Genomic DNA, 17,131 nt, shown 5'->3' with positions numbered 1-17,131 from the left:
CTGAAGGCTGCTCTCCATAGCTACCACTAGGATAGCTTTCAATAAAGGTTGTCTTTAACCTATAACCAATAAGGGGTTGTCTGGACTGGTACAGGGTGCCCACTATAATTAGTGGACAGCATATGCCAGGCCAGCTTCTCACAAGGACCACCACTGGCCCCAGCAAAAGGTACCACACAGCAGCACCGCTGGCCCCAGCAGCAGGTACCACACAGGAGCACCACTGGCCTCAGCAGAAGGTACCGCAGAGCAGCACCGCTGGCCCCAGCAGAAGGTACCACACAGCAGCACCCCTGGCCTCAGCAGAAGGTACCGCACAGCCGCACCGCTGGCCCCAGTAGAAGGTACCGCACAGCAGCACCACTGACTCCAGCAGAAGGTACCGCACAGCAGCACCACTGACTCCAGCAGAAGGTACCGCACAGCAGCACCACTGACTCCAGCAGAAGGTCCCGCATAGCAGCGCCACTGACCCCAGCAGAAGGTACCACACAGCAGCACCACTGGCCCCAGCAGCAGGTACCACACAGCAGCACCACTGGCCCCAGCAGCAGGTACCACACAGCAGCACCCCTTGCCTCAGCAGAAGGTAACGTACAGCCGCACCGCTGGCCCCAGTAGAAGATGTCATACAGCCGCACAGCTGGCCCCAGGAGAAGGTAGCATACAGCCGCACCGCTGGCCTCAGCAGAAGGTACCGCAGAGCAGCACCGCTAGCCCAGCAGAAGGTACCACACAGCAGCACCCCTGTCCTCAGCAGAAGGTACCGCCCAACCACGCAGCTGGCCCCAGTAGAAGGTACCGCACAGCAGCACCACTGACCCCAGCAGAAGGTACCGCAGAGCAGCACCGCTAGCCCAGCAGCAGGTACCACACAGGAGCACCACTGGCCTCAGCAGAAGGTACCGCAGAGCAGCACCGCTGGCCCCAGTAGAAGGTACCGCAGAGCAGCACCGCTGGCCCCAGTAGAAGGTACCGCACAGCAGCACCACTGACCCCAGCAGAAGGTACCGCACAGCAGCATCACTGACCCCAGCAGAAGGTACCGCACAGCAGCATCACTGACCCCAGCAGAAGGTACCACACAGCAGCACTCCTGGCCCCAGCAGAAGATACCGCACAGCAGCACTCCTGGCCCCAGCAGAAGATACCGCAAAGCCGCACCGTTGGCCCCAGTAGAAGATGCCATACAGCCGCACAGCTGGCCCCAGGAGAAGGTACCACACAGCAGCACCCCTGGCCCCAGCAGAAGATACCGCACAGCCACACTGCTGGCCCCAGTAGAAGGTACCATACAGCCGCACCGCTGGCCCCAGTAGAAGGTACCATACAGCAACACCCCTGGCCCAGGCAGAAGGTACCACACAGCAGCACCGACTGTCCCAGCGAAAGGTACCACACAGCAGCACCAACTGTCCAAGCAGAAGGTACCGCAGAGCAGCACTGCTGCCCCAGCAGAAGGTACCACTCAGCAGCACCAACGGCCCGAGAAGAAGGTACCGCAGAGCACATCACCAGCAGAACTTTACAGTGAGCCAGACTACGGCCAGAGTCTGGCAAGAGCCCCTGGAGTTTGAGTCCGCTGTACAACAGTCACTCACCCGGTCACCAAATCCATAGCCACCCTCCTGCACCGACTCTGCTGCCACCCGGTCACCGATTCTGCAGCCACTCGACCTGTCACAGATTCTGCAGTCACCCACCCAGTGTCACCGATTGGGAAGCCACCCGCCCAGTCACCGATTCTGAAGCCACCCGCCCAGTTGCCGATTCTGAAGCCACCCACCCAGTCAGCGATTCTGCAGCCACCCACCCTGTCAGCAATTCTGCAGCCACCCACCCTGTCAGCAATTCTGCAGCCACCCACCCTGTCAGCAATTCTGCAGCCACCCACCCTGTCAGCGACTTTGCAGCCACCGACCCTGTCAGCGATTCGGCAGCCACCCACCCAGTCACTGATTCGGCAGCCACCCACCCAGTCACTGACTCGCAGCCACCCACCCTGTCACCAATTCTCCAGCCACCCACCCTGTCAGCGGTTCTTCATCCACCCACCCTGTCACCGCTTCTGCAGCCATCCACCCGTTCACCGTTTTGCCAGATATCAACCTGGTCACCGTTTCTGCAGCCACCCACCCTGTCACCGATTCTACAGCCACCCACCCTGTCACCGATTCTGCAGCCACCCACCCTGTCGCCGATTCTGCAGCCACCCACCCTGTCGCCGATTCTCCATCCACCCACCCTGTCACCGCTTCTGCAGCCATCCACCCGTTCACCGTTTTGCCGGCCATCAACCTGGTCACCATTTCTGCAGCCACCCACCCTGTCACCATTTCTGCAGCCACCCACCCTGTCACCGATTCTGCAGCAACCCACCCTGTCAGATTCTGCACCCACCCACCCTGACTCTGCCACTAATTCTACAGCCACCCACCCCATCACCGATTCTGCAGCCACCCACCCCATCACCAATTCTGCAGCCACCCACCCTGTCACCGATTCTGCAACCACCCACCCCGTTACCGATTCTGCAGTCAACCACCCAGTCACCGATTCTGAAGTCACCTTCCCCTCATCGATTCTGCAGCCACCCACCCTGACCCCGTCACAGATTCTGCAGCCACCCTCGCAGTCACCGATTCTGCAGCCACCCACCCAGTCACCGTTTCTGCAGCCACCCACCCAGTCACAGATTCGGAAGCCACCCACCCAGTCACAGATTCGGAAGCCACCCACCCTGTCACAGATTCGGAAGCCACCCACCCTGACTCTGCCACTGATTCTGCAGCCACTCACCCTGTCACCCTTTCTGCAGCCACCCACCCTGTCAGATTCTGCAGCCACCCACCCAGTCACTGACTCGCAGCCACCCACCCTGTCACCAATTCTCCAGCCACCCACCCTGTCAGCGATTCTCCAGCCATCCACCCGTTCACCGTTTTGCCAGCCATCAACCTGGTCACCGTTTCTGCAGACATCAACCTGGTCACGTTTCTTCAGCCACCCACCCAGTCACCATTTCTGCAGCCACCCACCCAGTTACCGTTTATGCAGCCACCCACCCAGTCACTGTTTTGGAAGCCACCCACCCAGTCACCGATTCGGAAGCCACCCACCCAGTCACCGATTCGGAAGCCACCCACCCCATCACCGATTCTGCAGCCACCCACCCTGTCAGATTCTGCAGCCACCCACCCTGTCACCGATTCGGAAGCCACCCACCCAGTCACTGATTCGGAAGCCACCCATCCCATCACAGATTCTGCAACCACCCATCCCATCACAGATTCTGCAACCACCCACCCAGTCACAGATTCTGCAACCATCCACCCAGTCACAGATTCTGCAACCACCCACCCAGTCATAGATTCTGCAACCACCCACCCAGTCACAGATTCTGCAACCACCCACCCAGTCACAGATTCTGCAACCACCCACCCCCTCACTGATTCTGCAACCACCCACCCCCTCACTGATTCTGCAACCACCCACCCCCTCACCGATTTTGCAGCCTGACACCTATTCAACAGCCCCCCACCCTGACAACGATTCTACAACCACCCAACTTGTCACTGATTCTGCAGCCACCCACCCTGTCACCGATTCTGCAGCCACCCACCCGGTCACTGATTTTGCAACCATCCACCCGGTCACAGATTCTGCAGCCACCCACCCTGTTACTAATTCTACAGCCATCCACCCTGCCTCTAAATCTGTAGCCAGCCACTCCGTCACCGATTCTGAAGTCAACCACCCCAACACCGATTCTGAAGTCAACCTCCCTTCAACGATTCTGCAGGCACCCACCCGGACCCCGAAACCGATTCTGCAGCCACCCACCCTGTCACCGATTTGCTGCCACCCACCCTGACACTGAATCTGCAGCCACCCACCCTGACCCTGCCACCGATTCCATAGTCACCCGCCCTTTCACCGATTCTGCCTGGCTAGGTGTTTGCAGTTCCACATTTACCTCCTACAAGTTGGTCCGCTCCACCCTCCCCTGGCGGCACGCGCTGCCCCAGAGCTCTAGTTGATCAATACCAAGAGGACGTTGTGAGGTACTTCTTACTCATAGAGTAGGCAGAAGCCGCCACAGAGCAGCAGAGCCCTGTAGGTTCAAGCGGACAACCAGGCTCAAATACAGGTGCACCTATGAAAGCGCGGGCTGAGAGAGAACCGCATAAAGATGGTGGTGAGCACTGCAGAACGGGTAGAATCCGCATAAAAGAGACTCAGCCAGGGTAAAAGGGAACCGTGGATTGGCACTGCTGTTAATCTGGGCTTCCTGCAAGCACCCAGCTCACACGCGTCACACGACGGCTCAGGTTAGAGGACACGGCCCATAACTCAAAGTGCACCGCACTGACACTCAACGTCCAGTCAAATACTTATTTTTATATTTATAAAAAGTATTGTATTTCTAACTCTACACATTCTAAAAAATATGACAACATTCATAAGCAATAACACAATCCCTCGAGGTCGGGCTCTAGTGTTTCGTGGATACATTCCTGTCCCACCCACTCTTCGCAGTGTGGTAAGGGTTATTCCCCATTCACTGGTGGCTGCATCCAGGGAATGCTCACTGGTAGGCCTTACTCAAGAGTCCACTCCGACTCTCCGGAAGTAGTCAAAGGGTTCTGTGATGGCGCAGTGAGTGCCCCGGGCCCACTTTGGTAACACGGAAGAGTTCAGGGTCTCAGTGGGTGGCCTGACCGTGAGGACTCCAATGCGCCAGCGCTGCTCCGTGGAGTCATTCTGCACAGGGGATGCCTAGAAGCACCCAGGGCGCGCAGGCTCTCCCTGAAGGACACGGCTGGCTCCACCATAGATCGAAGGTGCGCCCGGAGCGACAGGTGGTGTTCTATGGAGTCCGTCGACGAGGGAAGTTTATTGCTCCCCGGGGTGGGAGGTTTTTCATCCTGGGGCTCCTTCTCTGGGCCCAGCAATGTGCCGAAGTCCTCCAGACATTCCTGAATCCAGGGACAGCTTGGGGGCAGATCTCGGTGCTCTTGTCAACCCGCAGATCGCATTTTTATCCTCCAAGCAACAGCCCAAATCAGCAACGCAATCTGCGAACGCTCCCTCGCAACCTAGATTTCTTTCATCTGACTGAAAATGAATTCAAGATGGGCTGAGGTAGAACTAAACAAAAAAAATTACAAAAATATAATCATATTTTTAAATATTCACATTATTTATTTTCTTTGTTTTATCAAAAATATTTTTGTATTTTCTTTCACATATTTTTACATATAAAATCAATATAATAAGCATATACACACAGTGCTGCATAATAATGACATGACATTTTCATGTGTAAACATCTTTACATCATAAACCCCGGGGTAAAGAGACAAAAAGAGAACATTCATACAAACTACCTCACATACATTCCTCCTCAAATACACTCATACCACATTCATAAATGCATATATCTGGAAAGTGGGAGACAGAGAGTTGTTTTAAATCTCCACGACCATTTAACGCAACTGCATATAGCAGGATCTGAACAGCATTGCTCGATGCGTTTCGGTGGCTCGAAGAATGGATAACACTACCTTCCTCAGGACCTTAGCCAGATATCAGACCAATATCGGTACACCCAGGGGATACTGCCAATACTACTCCACAAGAAATTGTATATTTTGTTTTTGCGACTTTTTCTGAATACTTTTGCCGCACTCTAAATATCTCTTATGCGCTGTGTATTGAGTGGGGCAACAGCCCAAATCAGCTCCTTAGAACCGGCAGCTCTTCCTGGCATACAGGGTTGCTGCAGAACTCGCAACTAGGCTCCCGTCTTCACATGTATGGCAACCTACACCATGGCGGACCCTCCTGCATATGGGATTGCCGCTAAGGTGCGCACAGGTCTTGGCACTCCCGGCACTCAATTCACGTCTGACTTCACTGCGCGCTTCTTCTGGCATACGGGGTCACCAACCTGTTCCTGCACATGGGCAATGGTCTGTTTGGTGCCACGGCCATCTCATCACATCTTTGACCAGGAGTCCTCCCGGCAGGGGTCCCTACTGGACTCCAATGCTTTCCTCTCCCTCACAGGTCACACTGGTCTTAGGCAGGCGTTGCTGCTCCAGAGCAGATGGTCGTGGTTTCCCTGGGGGATGCCCCCTCCCCCAGCTGGCCTTGGCCCAGAGTTCTGGTCACAGAGAGAAGTCATGCAGAACGCCCCCTCCTCCCGTATCCCTTCTGGCTGCTTGGCATACGGCAAATTTTGAGGTCTTAATCTCTCCTTCCAATAGTCCATTTCCAAAGACCAAATGAGATTTAGGGTAGGAGTCTGAACTTTCAAGTTGGGGTTCAGTTTCTTTTTTATTACAGACGTCTCCTCTTCCTCTTGAAAAGCCGTCTGTCACAGCAGGAGAGACTCCGAAGTTGATAGTCTGAGAACACAGGCCATGGGAGTGACTAGAGTTGACACCTGGATTTCAACCAAAGTGATATGTACATCAGAAAACAACGTTAATCCCAGGACCCCAGCCCTGCTCTGTAGGATTCCCTTATCCGCCCCCTCTCCCCTCCTGAGATGTGTCCAGGCCCCTTCCTCGAGATCGTTCCCTGAATCAAAGAGCATCCTTTGAAGTGTAAGGGGAGGGGGGAGACTCTCTATGTCACACATAGCTCACAGGAATGCAGCAATACAAGATCTGTCTGGGGTGATTCCCCTACTCCTCACGTCTTCACCATGCAGGACTGGGTCTCCCAAACTGGAACCCAGTGTCCTCCACATCATGTACCAATGCAGGTACACTTTCATTCATTGTATATATACACAGCGCACACACTGTCCAGTACGGTTACCTCCATGTACAGTGCCATCCAGGCACACATACATACAGCACATACATTAACTCTGCGTGCACTGTTCAGTATTGTATGCTTTCCGCATCATGCCAAGGTGTGCTACTTGCAAACACACAAAGTGTCAGCACATATATTCACCATGTGCGCTGCACAACACTTCACCCTCCATGTAGGGTACTTTGTGCAAGCACACTTACATCCAGGATGTGCGTTCCCTGTGCAGCTTTATACAGCATTACATCTTTCATGTACTGTATCCCTCACAGGCATACATACACCCAGTACATGCACTCACCATGCACAGCACAGACCTATCCCTGTACTGTACCATACATCCAGGGCAGAGTCACCACTCCTCTGCAGCACTTTACATGAAACTGATGTAGGAGAGTGTTAGATTTGGGGGTCTCTAGTTGGCATAGGTAGGTACCTGTGACAAATAGGGACCCTTGCGTCTAGTCAGGGTAAGGGGCTACACTCCTAAAATAACCCCTGCTCACCCCCTTGGTAGCTTGGCACGAGCAGGCAGGCTTATCTCAGAGGCAGTGTGTAAAGCGGTTGTGAACACATACAGTAATACAGTGACAACACTGCAAATGGACACCACACAGGTTGTATTATAAAAATAGGTATTTTTATATAGACTTAACACAAGACCAGACGACAAAAATCCACAATACCATACTCAAAAATAGTCTCTTAAATTTTATAAAATAGCTCAGTTCTCTCAAGTTGTAAATGCGACACTTTACTCTGAATGTACCTTAGATGCGTAGCACAACGAAAACAAAAGGGTTGCAGGGAAGGTGAAGCGTCGGTTCCTTACTGCTGCGCAGGGGAGTTGATGCTCGCTTCCTTACTGTGTGGGGAGTTGATGTGTCGGTTTCTTACTGATCTCTGGTGCGATGCGACACGCTGGCACCTCGATGCAATACTCTTCTCCGGTGCGATGCAACAAAATGGCATCTTGGTTGTGATGCGACAACGTTGGTCCTAAGCGATGGATGTTAGTGGCTGCGGAGGCTAACAAAACTACGTGCGAGGGACCCTGAAAAAGTTGAATGGGTGAGGAAGTATTCAGGGAATAAAAGTATTCAGAAAAACAGGCTAAACTTCCTACACATATATATTTTAGAAATAGGCTATATGTTCATACAATAGATCAAACCCACAGACCAAAAGTATACAAAAGATAATTTATTAAATAATTTTTCATTTTCCATTTTTTTATATATAAATAATCCAAATACAAAACCTCATACACACACAAGTGACAATGGTAAAATAGGGCACATCATATCCAGCACAAGACATAATAACAGAGATGAATAACAATAAAAAAACATGAACAAATCAAAAATCTACAAATGAAGAACAACCATGACAATGTAACAAAACAGTAAGCAGCAAATTACAAAAAACAATTACTAAAAAATGCACAAAGGGAAAGCGCCGACACGCGTTTCGGAGATCTTATAATAACTCAACAGCTCCTTCTTCAGGGCTCATAGGGTGAGTCATACAGTGGAAAATGAGTTATACATCTTCATTTCCAACGTCATTTAATTATAGTGCCGGGCTATATCCAACATTAAAAACAATTGGTCTGTGGGTAAAAAGAAAAATTGGGATAAATATTTAAATAATGAGCTGTAGCTAGAAAGGAGAAGAAAAGAAAAGAAAATGCCTAAGTTAAGCATCAAGATAAGCGACCAACACCAAGTGAATTTAGATGGTCAAATTCAAAGTTAAACAACGTTAAGGAGAAACCGAAAGGGTGAAGATATAAAGAATTCGAAAAAAAGGTAGATATCGGTAATGCCAACCACCAAGTCATAGTCAATGGAGAATGTATAAGCGGCTGTGGAGGAGACACGCTTCTCGTTGTTGCGTCGCGCTTCCAGCCCCCAGCGACACGCAGTCTCTCAGAAGGCCCAGCACAACAGCAGGCACTTCAGTTCCCAGCAAGGGAATTCAGGGGGGAGCTGATTGGTAAAGTCTTGTATCCCTGAGACTTCAGGCAGGAGGCAAGCTCTAGTTCAAGCCCTTGGAGATTCTTCCTCAAGTTGATAGAAAGCACACTCCGTCCTTTTCTCCTTTCTTTAGCAATGAAGAACCACTGCAGGTCAACCCCCAAACACACAGCACAGGGGTAGTCTCCTCCTTCAGCTTCCCGCTTCTTCTCAGCAAAGTTTCGTCTTGATTCCCAGAAGTGATTTAAAGTTCTTGGGTCAGGGTCCCAATATTTATACTCCTTTTCCCTTTGTTCTCTGAAGGCAGAGAGGCCTTTGTCTAGTCCAAACCAGTTCTAGTCAGTCCTGGAGCACTTTGTTGACATGTCTCCTTCTTTCCTTTCACAGTGCAGGGCAGGGACGTCAGACACACCACAGGAGGTGGAGACAGCATTGTGGAGGGAAGGCACAGCCCTATTCAGGTCCCAGGTGCAACTTCTCCCACCCATCTACATGCAGATCTCTCTATTCACCACTGGGCATACCCACCTTGTCTCCTGGAATCCCCCAGCTCCTGTCACTCAAACTCCAGACAAGGAATACACAACCTAGCAAAGGCAGGTTTGAATGGTTAGACAAGAAAATGCCTACTTTCTAAAAGTGGCATTTTCAAACACAGAATGTTAAAACCAACTTCACTAAAAGATGCATTTTATCATTCTGAGTTCAGGCATACTAAACTCAAATTTCAACCATGTCCCCTGAGTCAGTTAGGATTATAAAACGTATTAACCAAACTGCCCATTCTGGCCTATGGAGAACAGGTAGCCTTGCAATAGTGAAAAACGAAATTGGCTGTAATTCACTATTAGGACATGCCACACACACCAAGTCATGTCCTACCTTTTATCTACAATGCACCCTGCCCTTGGGCCTACCATAGGGGTGACTAATATGTATAAAAGGGAAGGTTTAGAGACTGGCAAGTGGGTGCACTGCCCAGTCAGCATGGCAGTACCAGACTGCACACAGGCCCTGCAATGGCAGACCTGAGACACTCTTTACAAGCTGCTCCGGTGGGTGGCACAATCAGTTCTGCAAGCCCACCAGCAGCATTGGTTACAAGCCCTGGGCACACGCAGTGCACTGTACTAGGGTCTGACAAGTAAACCAATCAAGCCAATCATGGAGTCACTAATCCATACATCAATTTACCATAGGAAGCGCTTGCACTGTGGCACGGGACAGTAGTGACACAGTGCCCAAAGCATCTCTAACCAGCAAAAACACCTGAGGCAACAGCAAAAAATGGAAGGGAGACCCACACCAATGGTGCCAGGTCGAACAGCGAGGATGAAGTAAGAACACAGCAGTGGAACTTTAAAAGGGTTGCCTGCGCCTGTGGCCTCACTCCAGTGACACAGGTTAAAAAGGAGCCATTCACTCCTACTGATCACTCGCGATACGCGGCCACCCCCGCACTTGAGCTCCTCAGCAGCCTTCCACCACTATGAGGGTATCGCTTTCGGCACTTCTCTTGGTCCCACAAGACCGAAATCCGTAAAACAGGCCTATGTTGTGGCACAGGCATGATCCAGGTTTGCTTTTGGAGAAATAAAAAATCTGCATTTGGAACCCAGACATCCACACACATGGGCACTCACGGCAGATGTGCGCCCACATTTCCATGCAGAGGACATTTACTTCCCAACACCTAGAATCTCCGGTGCTCTGCAGTCTTTTCTCCTAAGATTGTAATCTCCGTAGCCACCTTCACCAGTTCAAGCCACCACAAGCCAACCATGGTGGCAAGAAGAATGGGAACCTCCATTTTACAATAATGCCAGGCTCAGCCTTTACTACCAGCGACCACTCGTGCACCGCAAAGGTCATTGACACATCCCTCCAGCAAGGGACTCCATGCACCTAAGACAACACCAAGTGGCACAGTCGCCCAACACAGCATGCATCAGCTAGTCGAGAAGCCAAATAAAGGTCCACAATATTGGTCTCTCAAATAGTGGGCGGCGAGTGAAACTAGGACGACACCCACTGCAGGTCATCGATGAAAACTGGACAGATACACCGCTAGGGAAGCAATAACAAACCCCTCCAGTTCAGCCACAGCCTGGGACTAATCCTGGAACAAGGCCTGAACTAGCAGAGTCAACAGCCTCCATTGCTAGCCAACTAGGAACACGCTTTTGAAATACCAAAACATACAGACCTCAAAACACAGGTCTGGATTTAATATGGAAATGCATGCAAACTGCATCTCTGCAAGCCTACGTTTGCCAGCGCTGGTGCGCTAAAGCCAGAATAATATTGTCTATTTGTAAAGCGCAAACATGCCACCCCTTAAGGTTTCAAGGCGCTGGTGGACGTCGGGGAGATTAAGAGAGCTACTGCCCAGGGTCACATGATGCCGAGCTGAGCTGCCCCTGGCGATCGAACCGTGAGCTCGCTCTCTGGAGTCAGCCGCTCTAGCTGCTGCGCCACACCTCTCCCATAGCCAAAGCTATTGGCCTTGACTGCACGCAAAAATTGATGCGGCAGCAGGCACAAAGCAGGGGGTGCGGAGGCAGAGAGCAGGGGAGGCAGAGAGCAAGGGAGGCAGAGAGCGTCGGGTGCAGAGGCAGAGAGCGGGGGGTGCGGAGGCAGAGAGTGGGGGGTGCGGAGGCAGAGAGCGGGGGGTGCGGAGGCAGAGAGCGGGGGGTGCGGAGGCAGAGAGCGGGGGGTGCGGAGGCAGAGAGCGGGGGGTGCGGAGGCAGAGAGTGGGGGTGGAGGCGGGGGGTGCGGAGGTAGAGAGCGGGGGGTAGAGAGGGGGGGTGGGGGTAGAGAGGGGGATGCGGAGGCAGAGAAGGGGGGTGCGGAGGCAGAGTACAGGGGGTGCAGAGGCAGAGAACAGGGGGTGCGGAGGCAGAGAACAGGGGGTGCGGAGGCAGAGAGGGGGTAGAGAGCGGGGGTGCGGAGGCAGAGAGGGGGTAGAGAGCCGGGGGTGCGGAGGCAGAGAGGGGGTAGAGAGCGGGGGGTGCGGAGGCAGAAAACTGGGGGGTGCGGAGGCAGAGAACGGGGGCAGAGAACAGGGAGGGCAGAGGCAGAGAAACAGGGAGGGCAGAGAGCAGGGGGACGGAGGCAGAGGGCAGAGAGCAGGGGGGGCGGAGGCAGAGAGCAGGGGGGGCGGAGGCAGAGAGCAGGGGGGGCGGAGGCAGAGAGCAGGGGGGGCAGAGGAAGAGAGCAGGGGAGGCGGGGGGGCAGAGGCAGAGAGTGGGAGATCAGTGGCAGAGAGCAGGGTGTGATGTCGGCCCTCAGGCCCGCATGACGGCAATGATTGACACAGACACCAGGTGGTAGGCTACAGTAACTGCCCACGAGCACGTGCACTCGGGCCCTTTTATTGACGGGGCCACGTCACTCGTGGCACCCATGATGGATGGGTGTGGGGGGGCAGTGTGTCCAGCCCTCGAGGGAGTGGCTGGGGTTACAACTTCCTGTGAGACACTAGAACGTGTCTCGCAGGACACTACGGGCCATATGTAGGAATCACTTTTGCGATCGCAAACACTGCGATTCGCAAAAATCTGGGTGTTTGCGATCGCAAAACTGACTGCACCAATGTAGGAAAGGTGTCAGCTGCTCTAAAAAGCGAATCGCTAATTTAGCGATTAGCAGTTTTGCGTATCGCAGAATCTGCGAATAAAATTGCGTAATCGCAGTCTGCGTGCCATTATTTGCGAGAATCGCTAGTACCGACCTCGCAAATTGTGAATTCGCAAAATTAGATGTAGGAAAAAAAAAAAATCGCAAATAGCTAATCCTCGAAATTCGCTTTTTTGAACTTCTCAATTACCACCAACTCGCAGGTGGTAACCAAGTGCAACCTATTTAAACAGGCCCACAATTCCACAGGGACTTCCCACCATGGCTGGCCTGTACGTGATAGCCAGGAGGCTGCGAATCAGGGATGCCACACAGAGAAGGAGACGCCAGGAAAGGATCTACAGAGCACGCATCACCCTCTTCCAACTGACCGAGGAGGAAATCCATGTGAACTACAGGCTGCACCCACACAGCATCCTGGATTTAAAAGGGGAGCTGACACCCATACTTGAGCACCCCACACGCAGTGCACACTCCATTCCCACCCATGTTCAGGTGCTGTGCTCACTGCACCTCCTGGCATCAGGGAGTTTTCAGGGGGTCATTGCCACAGCAGGAGGTGTCTCGCAAAGTGCACTTTCGCGCTTCTTCCACGCTTTCCTTGATGCAATGGTACAGAGGCTGCATCACCACATACAATTTCCAAACACACCACAGGCACTGGATCAGACCAAGCAGGAATTCTACCAAATAGCCCAATTCCCCCATGTCATTGGCTGCGTAGATGGGACCCATGTCGCAATCTCACCCCCCTCACAGAATGAGTATGTGTTCCGCAACAGGAAGTCATATCATTCCCTGAACATCCAGGTAGTGTGCAATGCCCAACATATTATCACTGTTAGAAAGGGTAGACGGACCGGGAGGGTCGGCCGGGGTCAGGAGGAGAGGTCTCCGGGGAGAGCCGTCTCCAGCGATCGTACAGACAAGTAACTTCCCCCCCCCCCCACAGACAGATACCACACACGGATAAGGTTCAGTGTTCTTTATAAGCACTTCTTAAGGTACGGTTGAACTGTACAAGGAGGTCTGGACTCAGGGGTCCCCTCGATTCAAGTCTCTCAAAGCAGGGTAAGGGGTAGCGGGACAGTCTGTTTACCAGTCAGGTAGTTCGGAGGAGATGATGACTAGCTCACAATCCTCGAGCTTGGTGGTTTAGTTGGTACGGGCCGCGGCAGCGCCAGCAGGTCCCGGTTGAGATGGTCGGTACACGGTCCGCGGCAGCGCCAGCAGGTCCCGGAAAGATGGTCGATGTACGGTCCGCGGCAGCGCCAGCAGGTCCCGGTGAGGATGGTCGTTACAACGGGCCGCGGCAGCGCCAGCAGGTCCCGACGAGGATGGATGTTGCAGAAGGCCGCGGCAGCGCCAGCAGGCAGGACGATGGTTCACAAGAGCGGGCTACGGCAGCGCCAGTAGTCCGTCAAGGCTGAGTTCTCTCGGTGTCTCTCGACTCCAGGATACAACTGCCTTCCTGCTCCGGAGTTGCCCCAGTTATAGGGCAGGCGCCCTTTGATGTCCGGACCCTCGCACTTGGAGGTCGGAGGGCCCGGGATGAAGGTGTCCAGACACCCAGCAGGGGGTGGAGCCAGCGCCTGGGGGAGCTGGAGGCGATCGGCACCTGGCGGGGGAAGAGCTCTTGACACTTCGTTCTCCCATTGACCTGCCAAGTGGTCCGCTCACCTCCTGGGTGGATGGTGGTGCCGGGATGTCGGGGCCGGCCAGGCCCGGGGTTAGGGTCGGGGCGAGGCCACGCGGCCTCGTGGTGCAGGGCCCAAGATGGCGGCTTGAACCGGCCGGGGGAGCCGGTGGGGCTGGGCCCCGTGATGAGTAGAGGTCCGAGGGCAGAAGATCCGTCGGGAGACGGGGTACAGGTGCTTTTCGTGGGTTATGCCTGGTGGGCCGGAGCTCGGGCCCTGTCGTGCGGGGGAGGGAGCAAGCCCTTCGTGTGGCCTGTCCAACAATCACAGATATTGTGGCCAAATACCCAGGAAGCACACACGACTCATTCATGTTTCGCCACTGTGCATTACATCGCAGACTCTCAAATGGCGAATTTGGAGAGGGCTACCTGCTAGGTAAATGCATGCCATTCAGACACAGAACCAGTAGAGTGATGCAGTGGCAGGACATTATTGAACATGATTCTGTTTATACCCTGTAGGTGACAGTGCGTATGCTGTACGAGACTACATCCTCACACCGTACCTGAATCCAGCAACTGCAGGTGAGAGGAGGTACAACAGCGCACACAGAGCCACACGCTGTGCCATTGAGAGGACATTTGGAATCCTAAAGAGCAGTTTCCGATGCCTCCATAAGAGTGGAGGTGCGCTACAGTACAGCCCTGAGACATGTTGCAAGATAGTGGTTGCCTGTGCAATGCTACACAACATCGCTACCAAAAAAGGAACACCAGTGGACCTGACAGATTCTGAATCATCAGATGAGGATGGACCAGCTCCACATCGCGGCCCGGCAGGTGGGGCTGGTGCGGCTGCCGGACGCATGAGACGAGATGAGATCACACAAAACTACTTCTAAGTGAATAATAAGGACACGTCGCCACTGAATGGTGTTTTACAGGCATGTTTATTTCCTTATATTCAGGAATTATTGTATCTTACATTGTGACTGCACAATTCGTGCTTGCACATGTTTCTGTCACAGTGCAATAACTGCCATCAGCCACTGAGTCATTATGGACTGAGTTGCGTCACACATGGCCATTAGTCCCTGGTGTCCATTCACCTCCTACGTGCACGGCCTGTTGAGCCTCGCTGTGTCTGCGCTGTGGTCTCCCTGGAGTCATCATCCACTCTGCCCTGGCGTGCACTCCGGCGTCTGTCCTGCGGAATTGGGGGAGTGATGCTGCTCCTGCTTGACTGTTCATCGGTGTCCATTGCACTAAGTGTGCCTATGCCACCTGTGGCAGTTGCGCGCATCTGGTCCACCGCATGTGTAACCAGCACCAGGACACTGCCAACATCCTGGCAGCAGTGGGCCATCTCGCGCTGCATGCTCACACATCTTCTGGCCAGCAGGGATGTGGCGGTTGACTGGCGATTGACTGCTCTGGTGTATAAGTTCAACCGTGTGTGTACGCGATGTCTCTCCCTGCACCGGGCTGCCCTGTCCTGCACGATCTCCCTGCATAGTCCCTCCAATGCACCAGTCATGGCCATTACACCTGCACGCAATTCGGTCATATTGTAGTTGTGTGCAGCCAGTTGCCGCTGGATTGACCGTATCCCCTTTACTTGCAGGCGCTGTTGTTTGAGCATGCTGCCCTCAAGCCCGGAGAACACCGTGTCGTGTTCGCCAGGAGCAGTGCTGGTGGACGCCCGTGCCCTGCGTCTCATCCCTCTCCCTACTCCGGAGTGTTCAGGGGTCTGGGTTTGCTGCTGTCCTACACGTTGCCTGTGCACTGGCTGTTGCTCTTCTGCTGTGCCTGCGCCTCCAACAGTGGAAGTGGTGTGACAATGTTGCGCCGCCTGCATGGTGCAGCATCTGCAGTGCTGGATTCGCCCTGCTCCTCCTGCCCTGCCTCGTCCTCCATCTCAGCTGTTTCCTCACATTCATCCTCAATTTCCTGTGTTGGTGGTGGTGCTGTGGATTGAATGGCACACATTAGTTCTGTGTCCTGTCTGGCATTTGTAATGCATTACATTTTACACAATAAATTCCCATGGGTACTATCTGTCTTTTTCACTATCTGCATGATGGAGTCCTCCCTATTTCACCTGGCTGTGTCTCACTGGCACAGTTATCAGTGCATGTGACTACATCTCCCATAATGCATTTCTGGGTGTGCTCTTTGACATGTACTGGAGTTGCGGTCAGGTGGCCTTTTGGGGGGTGTGAGTGGGTTGGGGATGTATCAGGGGGTTTTGGCATGCATCTTACCTTGTCTGGTGTCTGTGTGTTCGGAGCTGTCCAGGTCAGCCACTCCACTCACACTCTCAGGCTGCAGTGTGCCCTCCACCAGCACCTCCAGGGGCGTCTATTCTGTTGCAGTGGAAGGCCCCCCACCGTTTTTTTTGGCCTCTGCAAGTCTTGTGGCCACCCTCTCCTTTGACCTTTGCCGCATGTCATACCACCGTTTTCGGAGGTCCTCGACTGTGCGGTGTGTGACACCAATGGCATTCACTTTTTAGGTCTCGCCTGAGACAGCGCTTTAGCGCTGCTCTGGCGAGACTTATAGTAAGCGAGTTTTGGAAGTGCAAACGAGTGCTTTCAGGCCTCCAAATACAGTGCATGTGTGCCGGGCGCGCGCACCATTTGGAGGCCTGAAAGCACTCGTTGTCTTTCACTTTCGCCTGTCACACAGCCGGCTTTGAAGTGTGATCGCGATTGCGATCACTTGCGATCACTTTCACTTTCACGTCCGCTTGTTATCATTGTTGTTCTCCTTCACGCAGCGCTTGGAAGAGTAGGGGGACTTCAGCCAACAGCTATATTTACATGTTATGCATTTGGCACACAAAGCTTTTCATGTGAGCCTTTCGCTCTTTTTTTTCCTGTCATTCCTTCTCTCGTTCTGAAAGGAGAGTGTGTAACATAAAAACACCCGTGTGTTTAGACAACAATAACAACGGCAGTGCTTTCATAGAAAACGTGGTTCACTGTTTGCTAAACACGTCTTGAAGTTACAGAATACTCCAAATTTGGAGGACTGGGGTTGTAAA

The 17,131-nt window shown here is 53.2% G+C and overlaps 1 protein-coding gene across 3 annotated transcripts in view; it reads right to left on the bottom strand.

The window, feature by feature from the left end:
* Positions 1 to 17,131, bottom strand: part of LOC146813606 (uncharacterized) — a 435,136-nt gene that overhangs the window by 268,253 nt on the left and 149,752 nt on the right. The window contains exon 2 of one of the 3 annotated variants that reach the window (XM_085620352.1): positions 7,598 to 7,882. The exons of the other annotated variants lie outside the window; for them this stretch is intronic. The gene's annotated coding sequence lies outside the window, so the exon portion shown is untranslated. The remainder of the gene's footprint in view (positions 1 to 7,597; positions 7,883 to 17,131) is intronic. 3 annotated transcript variants of the gene reach the window in all.

The sequence above is a fragment of the Triturus cristatus genome, chromosome 7 (genome assembly GCF_964204655.1).
Source record: "Triturus cristatus chromosome 7, aTriCri1.1, whole genome shotgun sequence".
Classification (NCBI taxonomy): domain Eukaryota; kingdom Metazoa; phylum Chordata; class Amphibia; order Caudata; family Salamandridae; genus Triturus; species Triturus cristatus.
Note: the sequence above shows the minus strand (reverse complement) of the source record. Positions and strands in the feature narration are given on the sequence as shown.